The sequence below is a fragment of the Hemiscyllium ocellatum genome, chromosome 33 (genome assembly GCF_020745735.1).
Source record: "Hemiscyllium ocellatum isolate sHemOce1 chromosome 33, sHemOce1.pat.X.cur, whole genome shotgun sequence".
In the NCBI taxonomy this organism is placed as follows: domain Eukaryota; kingdom Metazoa; phylum Chordata; class Chondrichthyes; order Orectolobiformes; family Hemiscylliidae; genus Hemiscyllium; species Hemiscyllium ocellatum.
Window position 1 is genome coordinate 20,934,417 of NC_083433.1, and position 17,330 is coordinate 20,951,746.

At 51.4% G+C, this 17,330-nt stretch overlaps 8 non-coding genes across 8 annotated transcripts; all 8 read right to left on the bottom strand.

Moving 5' to 3' along the window:
- Positions 1 to 1,458: 1,458 nt before the first annotated feature.
- On the bottom strand, positions 1,459 to 1,650 carry LOC132831674 (U2 spliceosomal RNA). Its single transcript, XR_009646629.1, has one exon. It is a non-coding gene; the product is annotated as a U2 spliceosomal RNA (small nuclear RNA).
- A 1,799-nt stretch (positions 1,651 to 3,449) lies between these two features.
- LOC132831675 (U2 spliceosomal RNA) lies at positions 3,450 to 3,641 on the bottom strand. The gene has a single exon (XR_009646630.1). It is a non-coding gene; the product is annotated as a U2 spliceosomal RNA (small nuclear RNA).
- Positions 3,642 to 5,439: 1,798 nt separating this feature from the next.
- Positions 5,440 to 5,631, bottom strand: LOC132831676 (U2 spliceosomal RNA). The gene has a single exon (XR_009646631.1). It is a non-coding gene; the product is annotated as a U2 spliceosomal RNA (small nuclear RNA).
- Positions 5,632 to 7,427: 1,796 nt separating this feature from the next.
- On the bottom strand, positions 7,428 to 7,619 carry LOC132831677 (U2 spliceosomal RNA). Its single transcript, XR_009646632.1, has one exon. It is a non-coding gene; the product is annotated as a U2 spliceosomal RNA (small nuclear RNA).
- Positions 7,620 to 9,415: 1,796 nt separating this feature from the next.
- On the bottom strand, positions 9,416 to 9,607 carry LOC132831678 (U2 spliceosomal RNA). The gene has a single exon (XR_009646633.1). It is a non-coding gene; the product is annotated as a U2 spliceosomal RNA (small nuclear RNA).
- A 1,786-nt stretch (positions 9,608 to 11,393) lies between these two features.
- Positions 11,394 to 11,585, bottom strand: LOC132831679 (U2 spliceosomal RNA). Its single transcript, XR_009646634.1, has one exon. It is a non-coding gene; the product is annotated as a U2 spliceosomal RNA (small nuclear RNA).
- A 1,791-nt stretch (positions 11,586 to 13,376) lies between these two features.
- On the bottom strand, positions 13,377 to 13,568 carry LOC132831680 (U2 spliceosomal RNA). Its single transcript, XR_009646635.1, has one exon. It is a non-coding gene; the product is annotated as a U2 spliceosomal RNA (small nuclear RNA).
- A 1,800-nt stretch (positions 13,569 to 15,368) lies between these two features.
- On the bottom strand, positions 15,369 to 15,560 carry LOC132831681 (U2 spliceosomal RNA). Its single transcript, XR_009646636.1, has one exon. It is a non-coding gene; the product is annotated as a U2 spliceosomal RNA (small nuclear RNA).
- Between the last annotated feature and the right edge of the window lie 1,770 nt (positions 15,561 to 17,330).

Here is a 17,330-nt window from a genome sequence, read left to right on the forward strand (position 1 = left end):
TCAGGCAGCACCTTGCAAACCCATGGCCAACGCAGCCTCGAAGGATGACGGCAGCAGATCCACGGGAACACCACCATTCGCAAGTTCTCCCCCCGCCGAGGCACTCGCTGTCCTGAATTGCAAATATGTCCTTGTTCCTCCGGTGTTACCGGGTCAAAATCGGGAATCCCCGCCCAAACAGCATCGCGGGGCTACCGACAGCACTTGGACTGCAGCGGTTCGAGAGAGCAGCTCACCACCAGGCTGATCTCGGCATGGGCGAGAAATGTTGGCCTTGACGGAAAGATCCTATTCATTGCCTCCCCTTGTGTTGGTGTAGCTTGCCCATAAATGCCAATCATCGTTTCCCTCACGTACAGGATTCGCTCCTCGGCATTCCGCATCAATCCGAAAAGTTGCGAAAAGCGAATTACGTCCGTGCACCCTTTCTTTATCGTCCACTTTCAATATCCTCTCTACTTGTATCCGACTCTCTGTGGAGAATGGGGAGGGAGCTGATCTCCCCGTGTAAACATGTCACGCTGCAAGCGCGCCTCATCACCACCAGCAGCTCGATTCGACATCTCCGTTCACATTGCTGCAGATCGCTGACAACATTATAATCCGACCCAGTTGACAAACTGACAACTGTTTCGCTACTTGCACCGCAAATGATGACAAATCGTTCCAAATCGTACGGGTGGCACAGTGGATCAGTGGTTAGTACGGCTGCCTGGTGGCACCAGGGAGCTGAAGCCAGTTCCAGCCTTGGGCGATCGTCTGCGTGAATAATCTTTACGTACAGACGTAGCTACTAAAGCAGGTCGCTTCCGTACAGTAGTTTGCGAAGAAACAAACAGAGATGGGGGTTTCACTCTATTCAGGAAACAGACTAAAGACATTTCTTCCTTGTTCAAGAAAATATTAGGATAAATTTGTTGCCTCGGGGGTGGGGGGGGAGGCGGGGGGGTTGGGAAGGGGCTGTGGGGGCTGATCTGATAGCCATTTGACATTGGCTGAGTCATGGGATCCCACAACCTGATTTGACTGTGTTAAAAATCCCACAACACCAGGTTTCAGCCCAACGGGGTTCTTTGAAATTACAGCAGTCACCCCACCCCCCGCCACCGCCGTACCATCGGTGGGATACGTTCCAAGAACGACCGCAGAAGCCCAAAACGGCAGACAAGGGCAAATCCATTCATTCAAATTGGCAAGTTACCTTCCTGGCAGGCCCCTGGTTCCAGAATGTTCCCTGTAGCACGTTGGGGTTACCCCTGTCCTGGCTTTCAGCGTGCTGCACCTTCATCAGGTAACTGCAGAGCAGGTTCATAAGACAGAAAACCCGTAACAAAAGACGATAGTTTCCTGCAACTGAAAAGACAATAGATGCAACAATCACTGACTGCCATCAACACGGCAAACTAGCAAAGGCAAGAGATTCACATTGCATTCACCTGCTTTTGAACTTGGGTAAGCGTTGGGTGCACCATTCCTGGAAACACTGCAATACCAGGCTGATACATGGAGAGGACAGAGCAAGCCCTTAAGCCATCTCCCTGCTCCAAAAATCCATTTAATACAAACACTCCCACCTTCGGGAGATATCAGCGATTAAACTGATAAGAACAGAAACTACACATATTCCAAGCCAAAAGGCCGAGAAGCGATAGCACATTAATACTCCAACGGTGGAGGTCATATTTGCCGACTATCCTTTCCATCAGTTTGATGATATTCAAAGTTCCTTTATTCCCTTACCGTCTACCTTCCTTCCAAGATATCCAACCAGACCGGAAGATCACTCTGCAGCAGTCGCTGTGCTTTCCCCGTGCTTTTCTGTCCATCTGTTACGTAGCCGCGTAGGTCGCGCTGACGACCAATCAGATGGCACGGGCCGGAGCCACCGCACGTCAGGTCGACTGCAGAGAGGTTTCTCCCGGTGATCGGGGACAGCGGCGGCGGCAGGGTCATTCATTCCCCCGGCATCTACAAGATTCACCAGAATTCCTCAGGCAGCACCTTGCAAACCCATGGCCAACGCAGCCTCGAAGGATGACGGCAGCAGATCCACGGGAACACCACCATTCGCAAGTTCTCCCCCCCCCGCCGAGGCACTCGCTGTCCTGAATTGCAAATATGTCCTTGTTCCTCCGGTGTTACCGGGTCAAAATCGGGAATCCCCGCCCAAACAGCATCGCGGGGCTACCGACAGCACTTGGACTGCAGCGGTTCGAGAGAGCAGCTCACCACCAGGCTGATCTCGGCATGGGCGAGAAATGTTGGCCTTGACGGAAAGATCCTATTCATTGCCTCCCCTTGTGTTGGTGTAGCTTGCCCATAAATGCCAATCATCGTTTCCCTCACGTACAGGATTCGCTCCTCGGCATTCCGCATCAATCCGAAAAGTTGCGAAAAGCGAATTACGTCCGTGCACCCTTTCTTTATCGTCCACTTTCAATATCCTCTCTACTTGTATCCGACTCTCTGTGGAGAATGGGGAGGGAGCTGATCTCCCCGTGTAAACATGTCACGCTGCAAGCGCGCCTCATCACCACCAGCAGCTCGATTCGACATCTCCGTTCACATTGCTGCAGATCGCTGACAACATTATAATCCGACCCAGTTGACAAACTGACAACTGTTTCGCTACTTGCACCGCAAATGATGACAAATCGTTCCAAATCGTACGGGTGGCACAGTGGATCAGTGGTTAGTACGGCTGCCTGGTGGCACCAGGGAGCTGAAGCCAGTTCCAGCCTTGGGCGATCGTCTGCGTGAATAATCTTTACGTACAGACGTAGCTACTAAAGCAGGTCGCTTCCGTACAGTAGTTTGCGAAGAAACAAACAGAGATGGGGGTTTCACTCTATTCAGGAAACAGACTAAAGACATTTCTTCCTTGTTCAAGAAAATATTAGGATAAATTTGTTGCCTCGGGGTGGGGGGGGGCGGGGGGGGGTGGGAAGGGGCTGTGGGGGCTGATCTGATAGCCATTTGACATTGGCTGAGTCATGGGATCCCACAACCTGATTTGACTGTGTTAAAAATCCCACAACACCAGGTTTCAGCCCAACGGGGTTCTTTGAAATTACAGCAGTCACCCCACCCCCCGCCACCGCCGTACCATCGGTGGGATACGTTCCAAGAACGACCGCAGAAGCCCAAAACGGCAGACAAGGGCAAATCCATTCATTCAAATTGGCAAGTTACCTTCCTGGCAGGCCCCTGGTTCCAGAATGTTCCCTGTAGCACGTTGGGGTTACCCCTGTCCTGGCTTTCAGCGTGCTGCACCTTCATCAGGTAACTGCAGAGCAGGTTCATAAGACAGAAAACCCGTAACAAAAGACGATAGTTTCCTGCAACTGAAAAGACAATAGATGCAACAATCACTGACTGCCATCAACACGGCAAACTAGCAAAGGCAAGAGATTCACATTGCATTCACCTGCTTTTGAACTTGGGTAAGCGTTGGGTGCACCATTCCTGGAAACACTGCAATACCAGGCTGATACATGGAGAGGACAGAGCAAGCCCTTAAGCCATCTCCCTGCTCCAAAAATCCATTTAATACAAACACTCCCACCTTCGGGAGATATCAGCGATTAAACTGATAAGAACAGAAACTACACATATTCCAAGCCAAAAGGCCGAGAAGCGATAGCACATTAATACTCCAACGGTGGAGGTCATATTTGCCGACTATCCTTTCCATCAGTTTGATGATATTCAAAGTTCCTTTATTCCCTTACCGTCTACCTTCCTTCCAAGATATCCAACCAGACCGGAAGATCACTCTGCAGCAGTCGCTGTGCTTTCCCCGTGCTTTTCTGTCCATCTGTTACGTAGCCGCGTAGGTCGCGCTGACGACCAATCAGATGGCACGGGCCGGAGCCACCGCACGTCAGGTCGACTGCAGAGAGGTTTCTCCCGGTGATCGGGGACAGCGGCGGCGGCAGGGTCATTCATTCCCCCGGCATCTACAAGATTCACCAGAATTCCTCAGGCAGCACCTTGCAAACCCATGGCCAACGCAGCCTCGAAGGATGACGGCAGCAGATCCACGGGAACACCACCATTCGCAAGTTCTCCCCCCCGCCGAGGCACTCGCTGTCCTGAATTGCAAATATGTCCTTGTTCCTCCGGTGTTACCGGGTCAAAATCGGGAATCCCCGCCCAAACAGCATCGCGGGGCTACCGACAGCACTTGGACTGCAGCGGTTCGAGAGAGCAGCTCACCACCAGGCTGATCTCGGCATGGGCGAGAAATGTTGGCCTTGACGGAAAGATCCTATTCATTGCCTCCCCTTGTGTTGGTGTAGCTTGCCCATAAATGCCAATCATCGTTTCCCTCACGTACAGGATTCGCTCCTCGGCATTCCGCATCAATCCGAAAAGTTGCGAAAAGCGAATTACGTCCGTGCACCCTTTCTTTATCGTCCACTTTCAATATCCTCTCTACTTGTATCCGACTCTCTGTGGAGAATGGGGAGGGAGCTGATCTCCCCGTGTAAACATGTCACGCTGCAAGCGCGCCTCATCACCACCAGCAGCTCGATTCGACATCTCCGTTCACATTGCTGCAGATCGCTGACAACATTATAATCCGACCCAGTTGACAAACTGACAACTGTTTCGCTACTTGCACCGCAAATGATGACAAATCGTTCCAAATCGTACGGGTGGCACAGTGGATCAGTGGTTAGTACGGCTGCCTGGTGGCACCAGGGAGCTGAAGCCAGTTCCAGCCTTGGGCGATCGTCTGCGTGAATAATCTTTACGTACAGACGTAGCTACTAAAGCAGGTCGCTTCCGTACAGTAGTTTGCGAAGAAACAAACAGAGATGGGGGTTTCACTCTATTCAGGAAACAGACTAAAGACATTTCTTTCTTGTTCAAGAAAATATTAGGATAAATTTGTTGCCTCGGGGGTGGGGGGGGAGGCGGGGGGGTTGGGAAGGGGCTGTGGGGGCTGATCTGATAGCCATTTGACATTGGCTGAGTCATGGGATCCCACAACCTGATTTGACTGTGTTAAAAATCCCACAACACCAGGTTTCAGCCCAACGGGGTTCTTTGAAATTACAGCAGTCACCCCACCCCCGCCACCGCCGTACCATCGGTGGGATACGTTCCAAGAACGACCGCAGAAGCCCAAAACGGCAGACAAGGGCAAATCCATTCATTCAAATTGGCAAGTTACCTTCCTGGCAGGCCCCTGGTTCCAGAATGTTCCCTGTAGCACGTTGGGGTTACCCCTGTCCTGGCTTTCAGCGTGCTGCACCTTCATCAGGTAACTGCAGAGCAGGTTCATAAGACAGAAAACCCGTAACAAAAGACGATAGTTTCCTGCAACTGAAAAGACAATAGATGCAACAATCACTGACTGCCATCAACACGGCAAACTAGCAAAGGCAAGAGATTCACATTGCATTCACCTGCTTTTGAACTTGGGTAAGCGTTGGGTGCACCATTCCTGGAAACACTGCAATACCAGGCTGATACATGGAGAGGACAGAGCAAGCCCTTAAGCCATCTCCCTGCTCCAAAAATCCATTTAATACAAACACTCCCACCTTCGGGAGATATCAGCGATTAAACTGATAAGAACAGAAACTACACATATTCCAAGCCAAAAGGCCGAGAAGCGATAGCACATTAATACTCCAACGGTGGAGGTCATATTTGCCGACTATCCTTTCCATCAGTTTGATGATATTCAAAGTTCCTTTATTCCCTTACCGTCTACCTTCCTTCCAAGATATCCAACCAGACCGGAAGATCACTCTGCAGCAGTCGCTGTGCTTTCCCCGTGCTTTTCTGTCCATCTGTTACGTAGCCGCGTAGGTCGCGCTGACGACCAATCAGATGGCACGGGCCGGAGCCACCGCACGTCAGGTCGACTGCAGAGAGGTTTCTCCCGGTGATCGGGGACAGCGGCGGCGGCAGGGTCATTCATTCCCCCGGCATCTACAAGATTCACCAGAATTCCTCAGGCAGCACCTTGCAAACCCATGGCCAACGCAGCCTCGAAGGATGACGGCAGCAGATCCACGGGAACACCACCATTCGCAAGTTCTCCCCCCCGCCGAGGCACTCGCTGTCCTGAATTGCAAATATGTCCTTGTTCCTCCGGTGTTACCGGGTCAAAATCGGGAATCCCCGCCCAAACAGCATCGCGGGGCTACCGACAGCACTTGGACTGCAGCGGTTCGAGAGAGCAGCTCACCACCAGGCTGATCTCGGCATGGGCGAGAAATGTTGGCCTTGACGGAAAGATCCTATTCATTGCCTCCCCTTGTGTTGGTGTAGCTTGCCCATAAATGCCAATCATCGTTTCCCTCACGTACAGGATTCGCTCCTCGGCATTCCGCATCAATCCGAAAAGTTGCGAAAAGCGAATTACGTCCGTGCACCCTTTCTTTATCGTCCACTTTCAATATCCTCTCTACTTGTATCCGACTCTCTGTGGAGAATGGGGAGGGAGCTGATCTCCCCGTGTAAACATGTCACGCTGCAAGCGCGCCTCATCACCACCAGCAGCTCGATTCGACATCTCCGTTCACATTGCTGCAGATCGCTGACAACATTATAATCCGACCCAGTTGACAAACTGACAACTGTTTCGCTACTTGCACCGCAAATGATGACAAATCGTTCCAAATCGTACGGGTGGCACAGTGGATCAGTGGTTAGTACGGCTGCCTGGTGGCACCAGGGAGCTGAAGCCAGTTCCAGCCTTGGGCGATCGTCTGCGTGAATAATCTTTACGTACAGACGTAGCTACTAAAGCAGGTCGCTTCCGTACAGTAGTTTGCGAAGAAACAAACAGAGATGGGGGTTTCACTCTATTCAGGAAACAGACTAAAGACATTTCTTCTTGTTCAAGAAAATATTAGGATAAATTTGTTGCCTCGGGGTGGGGGGGGGGCGGGGGGGTTGGGAAGGGGCTGTGGGGGCTGATCTGATAGCCATTTGACATTGGCTGAGTCATGGGATCCCACAACCTGATTTGACTGTGTTAAAAATCCCACAACACCAGGTTTCAGCCCAACGGGGTTCTTTGAAATTACAGCAGTCACCCCACCCCCCGCCACCGCCGTACCATCGGTGGGATACGTTCCAAGAACGACCGCAGAAGCCCAAAACGGCAGACAAGGGCAAATCCATTCATTCAAATTGGCAAGTTACCTTCCTGGCAGGCCCCTGGTTCCAGAATGTTCCCTGTAGCACGTTGGGGTTACCCCTGTCCTGGCTTTCAGCGTGCTGCACCTTCATCAGGTAACTGCAGAGCAGGTTCATAAGACAGAAAACCCGTAACAAAAGACGATAGTTTCCTGCAACTGAAAAGACAATAGATGCAACAATCACTGACTGCCATCAACACGGCAAACTAGCAAAGGCAAGAGATTCACATTGCATTCACCTGCTTTTGAACTTGGGTAAGCGTTGGGTGCACCATTCCTGGAAACACTGCAATACCAGGCTGATACATGGAGAGGACAGAGCAAGCCCTTAAGCCATCTCCCTGCTCCAAAAATCCATTTAATACAAACACTCCCACCTTCGGGAGATATCAGCGATTAAACTGATAAGAACAGAAACTACACATATTCCAAGCCAAAAGGCCGAGAAGCGATAGCACATTAATACTCCAACGGTGGAGGTCATATTTGCCGACTATCCTTTCCATCAGTTTGATGATATTCAAAGTTCCTTTATTCCCTTACCGTCTACCTTCCTTCCAAGATATCCAACCAGACCGGAAGATCACTCTGCAGCAGTCGCTGTGCTTTCCCCGTGCTTTTCTGTCCATCTGTTACGTAGCCGCGTAGGTCGCGCTGACGACCAATCAGATGGCACGGGCCGGAGCCACCGCACGTCAGGTCGACTGCAGAGAGGTTTCTCCGGTGATCGGGGACAGCGGCGGCGGCAGGGTCATTCATTCCCCCGGCATCTACAAGATTCACCAGAATTCCTCAGGCAGCACCTTGCAAACCCATGGCCAACGCAGCCTCGAAGGATGACGGCAGCAGATCCACGGGAACACCACCATTCGCAAGTTCTCCCCCCGCCGAGGCACTCGCTGTCCTGAATTGCAAATATGTCCTTGTTCCTCCGGTGTTACCGGGTCAAAATCGGGAATCCCCGCCCAAACAGCATCGCGGGGCTACCGACAGCACTTGGACTGCAGCGGTTCGAGAGAGCAGCTCACCACCAGGCTGATCTCGGCATGGGCGAGAAATGTTGGCCTTGACGGAAAGATCCTATTCATTGCCTCCCCTTGTGTTGGTGTAGCTTGCCCATAAATGCCAATCATCGTTTCCCTCACGTACAGGATTCGCTCCTCGGCATTCCGCATCAATCCGAAAAGTTGCGAAAAGCGAATTACGTCCGTGCACCCTTTCTTTATCGTCCACTTTCAATATCCTCTCTACTTGTATCCGACTCTCTGTGGAGAATGGGGAGGGAGCTGATCTCCCCGTGTAAACATGTCACGCTGCAAGCGCGCCTCATCACCACCAGCAGCTCGATTCGACATCTCCGTTCACATTGCTGCAGATCGCTGACAACATTATAATCCGACCCAGTTGACAAACTGACAACTGTTTCGCTACTTGCACCGCAAATGATGACAAATCGTTCCAAATCGTACGGGTGGCACAGTGGATCAGTGGTTAGTACGGCTGCCTGGTGGCACCAGGGAGCTGAAGCCAGTTCCAGCCTTGGGCGATCGTCTGCGTGAATAATCTTTACGTACAGACGTAGCTACTAAAGCAGGTCGCTTCCGTACAGTAGTTTGCGAAGAAACAAACAGAGATGGGGGTTTCACTCTATTCAGGAAACAGACTAAAGACATTTCTTCCTTGTTCAAGAAAATATTAGGATAAATTTGTTGCCTCGGGGTGGGGGGGGAGGCGGGGGGGTTGGGAAGGGGCTGTGGGGGCTGATCTGATAGCCATTTGACATTGGCTGAGTCATGGGATCCCACAACCTGATTTGACTGTGTTAAAAATCCCACAACACCAGGTTTCAGCCCAACGGGGTTCTTTGAAATTACAGCAGTCACCCCACCCCCCGCCACCGCCGTACCATCGGTGGGATACGTTCCAAGAACGACCGCAGAAGCCCAAAACGGCAGACAAGGGCAAATCCATTCATTCAAATTGGCAAGTTACCTTCCTGGCAGGCCCCTGGTTCCAGAATGTTCCCTGTAGCACGTTGGGGTTACCCCTGTCCTGGCTTTCAGCGTGCTGCACCTTCATCAGGTAACTGCAGAGCAGGTTCATAAGACAGAAAACCCGTAACAAAAGACGATAGTTTCCTGCAACTGAAAAGACAATAGATGCAACAATCACTGACTGCCATCAACACGGCAAACTAGCAAAGGCAAGAGATTCACATTGCATTCACCTGCTTTTGAACTTGGGTAAGCGTTGGGTGCACCATTCCTGGAAACACTGCAATACCAGGCTGATACATGGAGAGGACAGAGCAAGCCCTTAAGCCATCTCCCTGCTCCAAAAATCCATTTAATACAAACACTCCCACCTTCGGGAGATATCAGCGATTAAACTGATAAGAACAGAAACTACACATATTCCAAGCCAAAAGGCCGAGAAGCGATAGCACATTAATACTCCAACGGTGGAGGTCATATTTGCCGACTATCCTTTCCATCAGTTTGATGATATTCAAAGTTCCTTTATTCCCTTACCGTCTACCTTCCTTCCAAGATATCCAACCAGACCGGAAGATCACTCTGCAGCAGTCGCTGTGCTTTCCCCGTGCTTTTCTGTCCATCTGTTACGTAGCCGCGTAGGTCGCGCTGACGACCAATCAGATGGCACGGGCCGGAGCCACCGCACGTCAGGTCGACTGCAGAGAGGTTTCTCCCGGTGATCGGGGACAGCGGCGGCGGCAGGGTCATTCATTCCCCCGGCATCTACAAGATTCACCAGAATTCCTCAGGCAGCACCTTGCAAACCCATGGCCAACGCAGCCTCGAAGGATGACGGCAGCAGATCCACGGGAACACCACCATTCGCAAGTTCTCCCCCCCGCCGAGGCACTCGCTGTCCTGAATTGCAAATATGTCCTTGTTCCTCCGGTGTTACCGGGTCAAAATCGGGAATCCCCGCCCAAACAGCATCGCGGGGCTACCGACAGCACTTGGACTGCAGCGGTTCGAGAGAGCAGCTCACCACCAGGCTGATCTCGGCATGGGCGAGAAATGTTGGCCTTGACGGAAAGATCCTATTCATTGCCTCCCCTTGTGTTGGTGTAGCTTGCCCATAAATGCCAATCATCGTTTCCCTCACGTACAGGATTCGCTCCTCGGCATTCCGCATCAATCCGAAAAGTTGCGAAAAGCGAATTACGTCCGTGCACCCTTTCTTTATCGTCCACTTTCAATATCCTCTCTACTTGTATCCGACTCTCTGTGGAGAATGGGGAGGGAGCTGATCTCCCCGTGTAAACATGTCACGCTGCAAGCGCGCCTCATCACCACCAGCAGCTCGATTCGACATCTCCGTTCACATTGCTGCAGATCGCTGACAACATTATAATCCGACCCAGTTGACAAACTGACAACTGTTTCGCTACTTGCACCGCAAATGATGACAAATCGTTCCAAATCGTACGGGTGGCACAGTGGATCAGTGGTTAGTACGGCTGCCTGGTGGCACCAGGGAGCTGAAGCCAGTTCCAGCCTTGGGCGATCGTCTGCGTGAATAATCTTTACGTACAGACGTAGCTACTAAAGCAGGTCGCTTCCGTACAGTAGTTTGCGAAGAAACAAACAGAGATGGGGGTTTCACTCTATTCAGGAAACAGACTAAAGACATTTCTTCCTTGTTCAAGAAAATATTAGGATAAATTTGTTGCCTCGGGGGGGGGGGGTTGGGAAGGGGCTGTGGGGGCTGATCTGATAGCCATTTGACATTGGCTGAGTCATGGGATCCCACAACCTGATTTGACTGTGTTAAAAATCCCACAACACCAGGTTTCAGCCCAACGGGGTTCTTTGAAATTACAGCAGTCACCCCACCCCCCGCCACCGCCGTACCATCGGTGGGATACGTTCCAAGAACGACCGCAGAAGCCCAAAACGGCAGACAAGGGCAAATCCATTCATTCAAATTGGCAAGTTACCTTCCTGGCAGGCCCCTGGTTCCAGAATGTTCCCTGTAGCACGTTGGGGTTACCCCTGTCCTGGCTTTCAGCGTGCTGCACCTTCATCAGGTAACTGCAGAGCAGGTTCATAAGACAGAAAACCCGTAACAAAAGACGATAGTTTCCTGCAACTGAAAAGACAATAGATGCAACAATCACTGACTGCCATCAACACGGCAAACTAGCAAAGGCAAGAGATTCACATTGCATTCACCTGCTTTTGAACTTGGGTAAGCGTTGGGTGCACCATTCCTGGAAACACTGCAATACCAGGCTGATACATGGAGAGGACAGAGCAAGCCCTTAAGCCATCTCCCTGCTCCAAAAATCCATTTAATACAAACACTCCCACCTTCGGGAGATATCAGCGATTAAACTGATAAGAACAGAAACTACACATATTCCAAGCCAAAAGGCCGAGAAGCGATAGCACATTAATACTCCAACGGTGGAGGTCATATTTGCCGACTATCCTTTCCATCAGTTTGATGATATTCAAAGTTCCTTTATTCCCTTACCGTCTACCTTCCTTCCAAGATATCCAACCAGACCGGAAGATCACTCTGCAGCAGTCGCTGTGCTTTCCCCGTGGTTTTCTGTTACGTAGCCGCGTAGGTCGCGCTGACGACCAATCAGATGGCACGGGCCGGAGCCACCGCACGTCAGGTCGACTGCAGAGAGGTTTCTCCCGGTGATCGGGGACAGCGGCGGCGGCAGGGTCATTCATTCCCCCGGCATCATACAAGATTCACCAGAATTCCTCAGGCAGCACCTTGCAAACCCATGGCCAACGCAGCCTCGAAGGATGACGGCAGCAGATCCACGGGAACACCACCATTCGCAAGTTCTCCCCCCCGCCGAGGCACTCGCTGTCCTGAATTGCAAATATGTCCTTGTTCCTCCGGTGTTACCGGGTCAAAATCGGGAATCCCCGCCCAAACAGCATCGCGGGGCTACCGACAGCACTTGGACTGCAGCGGTTCGAGAGAGCAGCTCACCACCAGGCTGATCTCGGCATGGGCGAGAAATGTTGGCCTTGACGGAAAGATCCTATTCATTGCCTCCCCTTGTGTTGGTGTAGCTTGCCCATAAATGCCAATCATCGTTTCCCTCACGTACAGGATTCGCTCCTCGGCATTCCGCATCAATCCGAAAAGTTGCGAAAAGCGAATTACGTCCGTGCACCCTTTCTTTATCGTCCACTTTCAATATCCTCTCTACTTGTATCCGACTCTCTGTGGAGAATGGGGAGGGAGCTGATCTCCCCGTGTAAACATGTCACGCTGCAAGCGCGCCTCATCACCACCAGCAGCTCGATTCGACATCTCCGTTCACATTGCTGCAGATCGCTGACAACATTATAATCCGACCCAGTTGACAAACTGACAACTGTTTCGCTACTTGCACCGCAAATGATGACAAATCGTTCCAAATCGTACGGGTGGCACAGTGGATCAGTGGTTAGTACGGCTGCCTGGTGGCACCAGGGAGCTGAAGCCAGTTCCAGCCTTGGGCGATCGTCTGCGTGAATAATCTTTACGTACAGACGTAGCTACTAAAGCAGGTCGCTTCCGTACAGTAGTTTGCGAAGAAACAAACAGAGATGGGGGTTTCACTCTATTCAGGAAACAGACTAAAGACATTTCTTTCTTGTTCAAGAAAATATTAGGATAAATTTGTTGCCTCGGGGTTGGGGGGGAGGCGGGGGGGTTGGGAAGGGGCTGTGGGGGCTGATCTGATAGCCATTTGACATTGGCTGAGTCATGGGATCCCACAACCTGATTTGACTGTGTTAAAAATCCCACAACACCAGGTTTCAGCCCAACGGGGTTCTTTGAAATTACAGCAGTCACCCCACCCCCCGCCACCGCCGTACCATCGGTGGGATACGTTCCAAGAACGACCGCAGAAGCCCAAAACGGCAGACAAGGGCAAATCCATTCATTCAAATTGGCAAGTTACCTTCCTGGCAGGCCCCTGGTTCCAGAATGTTCCCTGTAGCACGTTGGGGTTACCCCTGTCCTGGCTTTCAGCGTGCTGCACCTTCATCAGGTAACTGCAGAGCAGGTTCATAAGACAGAAAACCCGTAACAAAAGACGATAGTTTCCTGCAACTGAAAAGACAATAGATGCAACAATCACTGACTGCCATCAACACGGCAAACTAGCAAAGGCAAGAGATTCACATTGCATTCACCTGCTTTTGAACTTGGGTAAGCGTTGGGTGCACCATTCCTGGAAACACTGCAATACCAGGCTGATACATGGAGAGGACAGAGCAAGCCCTTAAGCCATCTCCCTGCTCCAAAAATCCATTTAATACAAACACTCCCACCTTCGGGAGATATCAGCGATTAAACTGATAAGAACAGAAACTACACATATTCCAAGCCAAAAGGCCGAGAAGCGATAGCACATTAATACTCCAACGGTGGAGGTCATATTTGCCGACTATCCTTTCCATCAGTTTGATGATATTCAAAGTTCCTTTATTCCCTTACCGTCTACCTTCCTTCCAAGATATCCAACCAGACCGGAAGATCACTCTGCAGCAGTCGCTGTGCTTTCCCCGTGCTTTTCTGTCCATCTGTTACGTAGCCGCGTAGGTCGCGCTGACGACCAATCAGATGGCACGGGCCGGAGCCACCGCACGTCAGGTCGACTGCAGAGAGGTTTCTCCCGGTGATCGGGGACAGCGGCGGCGGCAGGGTCATTCATTCCCCCGGCATCTACAAGATTCACCAGAATTCCTCAGGCAGCACCTTGCAAACCCATGGCCAACGCAGCCTCGAAGGATGACGGCAGCAGATCCACGGGAACACCACCATTCGCAAGTTCTCTCCCCCGCCGAGGCACTCGCTGTCCTGAATTGCAAATATGTCCTTGTTCCTCCGGTGTTACCGGGTCAAAATCGGGAATCCCCGCCCAAACAGCATCGCGGGGCTACCGACAGCACTTGGACTGCAGCGGTTCGAGAGAGCAGCTCACCACCAGGCTGATCTCGGCATGGGCGAGAAATGTTGGCCTTGACGGAAAGATCCTATTCATTGCCTCCCCTTGTGTTGGTGTAGCTTGCCCATAAATGCCAATCATCGTTTCCCTCACGTACAGGATTCGCTCCTCGGCATTCCGCATCAATCCGAAAAGTTGCGAAAAGCGAATTACGTCCGTGCACCCTTTCTTTATCGTCCACTTTCAATATCCTCTCTACTTGTATCCGACTCTCTGTGGAGAATGGGGAGGGAGCTGATCTCCCCGTGTAAACATGTCACGCTGCAAGCGCGCCTCATCACCACCAGCAGCTCGATTCGACATCTCCGTTCACATTGCTGCAGATCGCTGACAACATTATAATCCGACCCAGTTGACAAACTGACAACTGTTTCGCTACTTGCACCGCAAATGATGACAAATCGTTCCAAATCGTACGGGTGGCACAGTGGATCAGTGGTTAGTACGGCTGCCTGGTGGCACCAGGGAGCTGAAGCCAGTTCCAGCCTTGGGCGATCGTCTGCGTGAATAATCTTTACGTACAGACGTAGCTACTAAAGCAGGTCGCTTCCGTACAGTAGTTTGCGAAGAAACAAACAGAGATGGGGGTTTCACTCTATTCAGGAAACAGACTAAAGACATTTCTTCCTTGTTCAAGAAAATATTAGGATAAATTTGTTGCCTCGGGGGTGGGGGGGGAGGGCGGGGGGGTTGGGAAGGGGCTGTGGGGGCTGATCTGATAGCCATTTGACATTGGCTGAGTCATGGGATCCCACAACCTGATTTGACTGTGTTAAAAATCCCACAACACCAGGTTTCAGCCCAACGGGGTTCTTTGAAATTACAGCAGTCACCCCACCCCCCGCCACCGCCGTACCATCGGTGGGATACGTTCCAAGAACGACCGCAGAAGCCCAAAACGGCAGACAAGGGCAAATCCATTCATTCAAATTGGCAAGTTACCTTCCTGGCAGGCCCCTGGTTCCAGAATGTTCCCTGTAGCACGTTGGGGTTACCCCTGTCCTGGCTTTCAGCGTGCTGCACCTTCATCAGGTAACTGCAGAGCAGGTTCATAAGACAGAAAACCCGTAACAAAAGACGATAGTTTCCTGCAACTGAAAAGACAATAGATGCAACAATCACTGACTGCCATCAACACGGCAAACTAGCAAAGGCAAGAGATTCACATTGCATTCACCTGCTTTTGAACTTGGGTAAGCGTTGGGTGCACCATTCCTGGAAACACTGCAATACCAGGCTGATACATGGAGAGGACAGAGCAAGCCCTTAAGCCATCTCCCTGCTCCAAAAATCCATTTAATACAAACACTCCCACCTTCGGGAGATATCAGCGATTAAACTGATAAGAACAGAAACTACACATATTCCAAGCCAAAAGGCCGAGAAGCGATAGCACATTAATACTCCAACGGTGGAGGTCATATTTGCCGACTATCCTTTCCATCAGTTTGATGATATTCAAAGTTCCTTTATTCCCTTACCGTCTACCTTCCTTCCAAGATATCCAACCAGACCGGAAGATCACTCTGCAGCAGTCGCTGTGCTTTCCCCGTGCTTTTCTGTCCATCTGTTACGTAGCCGCGTAGGTCGCGCTGACGACCAATCAGATGGCACGGGCCGGAGCCACCGCACGTCAGGTCGACTGCAGAGAGGTTTCTCCCGGTGATCGGGGACAGCGGCGGCGGCAGGGTCATTCATTCCCCCGGCATCTACAAGATTCACCAGAATTCCTCAGGCAGCACCTTGCAAACCCATGGCCAACGCAGCCTCGAAGGATGACGGCAGCAGATCCACGGGAACACCACCATTCGCAAGTTCTCCCCCCCGCCGAGGCACTCGCTGTCCTGAATTGCAAATATGTCCTTGTTCCTCCGGTGTTACCGGGTCAAAATCGGGAATCCCCCCCAAACAGCATCGCGGGGCTACCGACAGCACTTGGACTGCAGCGGTTCGAGAGAGCAGCTCACCACCAGGCTGATCTCGGCATGGGCGAGAAATGTTGGCCTTGACGGAAAGATCCTATTCATTGCCTCCCTTGTGTTGGTGTAGCTTGCCCATAAATGCCAATCATCGTTTCCCTCACGTACAGGATTCGCTCCTCGGCATTCCGCATCAATCCGAAAAGTTGCGAAAAGCGAATTACGTCCGTGCACCCTTTCTTTATCGTCCACTTTCAATATCCTCTCTACTTGTATCCGACTCTCTGTGGAGAATGGGGAGGGAGCTGATCTCCCCGTGTAAACATGTCACGCTGCAAGCGCGCCTCATCACCACCAGCAGCTCGATTCGACATCTCCGTTCACATTGCTGCAGATCGCTGACAACATTATAATCCGACCCAGTTGACAAACTGACAACTGTTTCGCTACTTGCACCGCAAATGATGACAAATCGTTCCAAATCGTACGGGTGGCACAGTGGATCAGTGGTTAGTACGGCTGCCTGGTGGCACCAGGGAGCTGAAGCCAGTTCCAGCCTTGGGCGATCGTCTGCGTGAATAATCTTTACGTACAGACGTAGCTACTAAAGCAGGTCGCTTCCGTACAGTAGTTTGCGAAGAAACAAACAGAGATGGGGGTTTCACTCTATTCAGGAAACAGACTAAAGACATTTCTTCCTTGTTCAAGAAAATATTAGGATAAATTTGTTGCCTCGGGGGTGGGGGGGAGGCGGGGGGGTTGGGAAGGGGCTGTGGGGGCTGATCTGATAGCCATTTGACATTGGCTGAGTCATGGGATCCCACAACCTGATTTGACTGTGTTAAAAATCCCACAACACCAGGTTTCAGCCCAACGGGGTTCTTTGAAATTACAGCAGTCACCCCACCCCCCGCCACCGCCGTACCATCGGTGGGATACGTTCCAAGAACGACCGCAGAAGCCCAAAACGGCAGACAAGGGCAAATCCATTCATTCAAATTGGCAAGTTACCTTCCTGGCAGGCCCCTGGTTCCAGAATGTTCCCTGTAGCACGTTGGGGTTACCCCTGTCCTGGCTTTCAGCGTGCTGCACCTTCATCAGGTAACTGCAGAGCAGGTTCATAAGACAGAAAACCCGTAACAAAAGACGATAGTTTCCTGCAACTGAAAAGACAATAGATGCAACAATCACTGACTGCCATCAACACGGCAAACTAGCAAAGGCAAGAGATTCACATTGCAT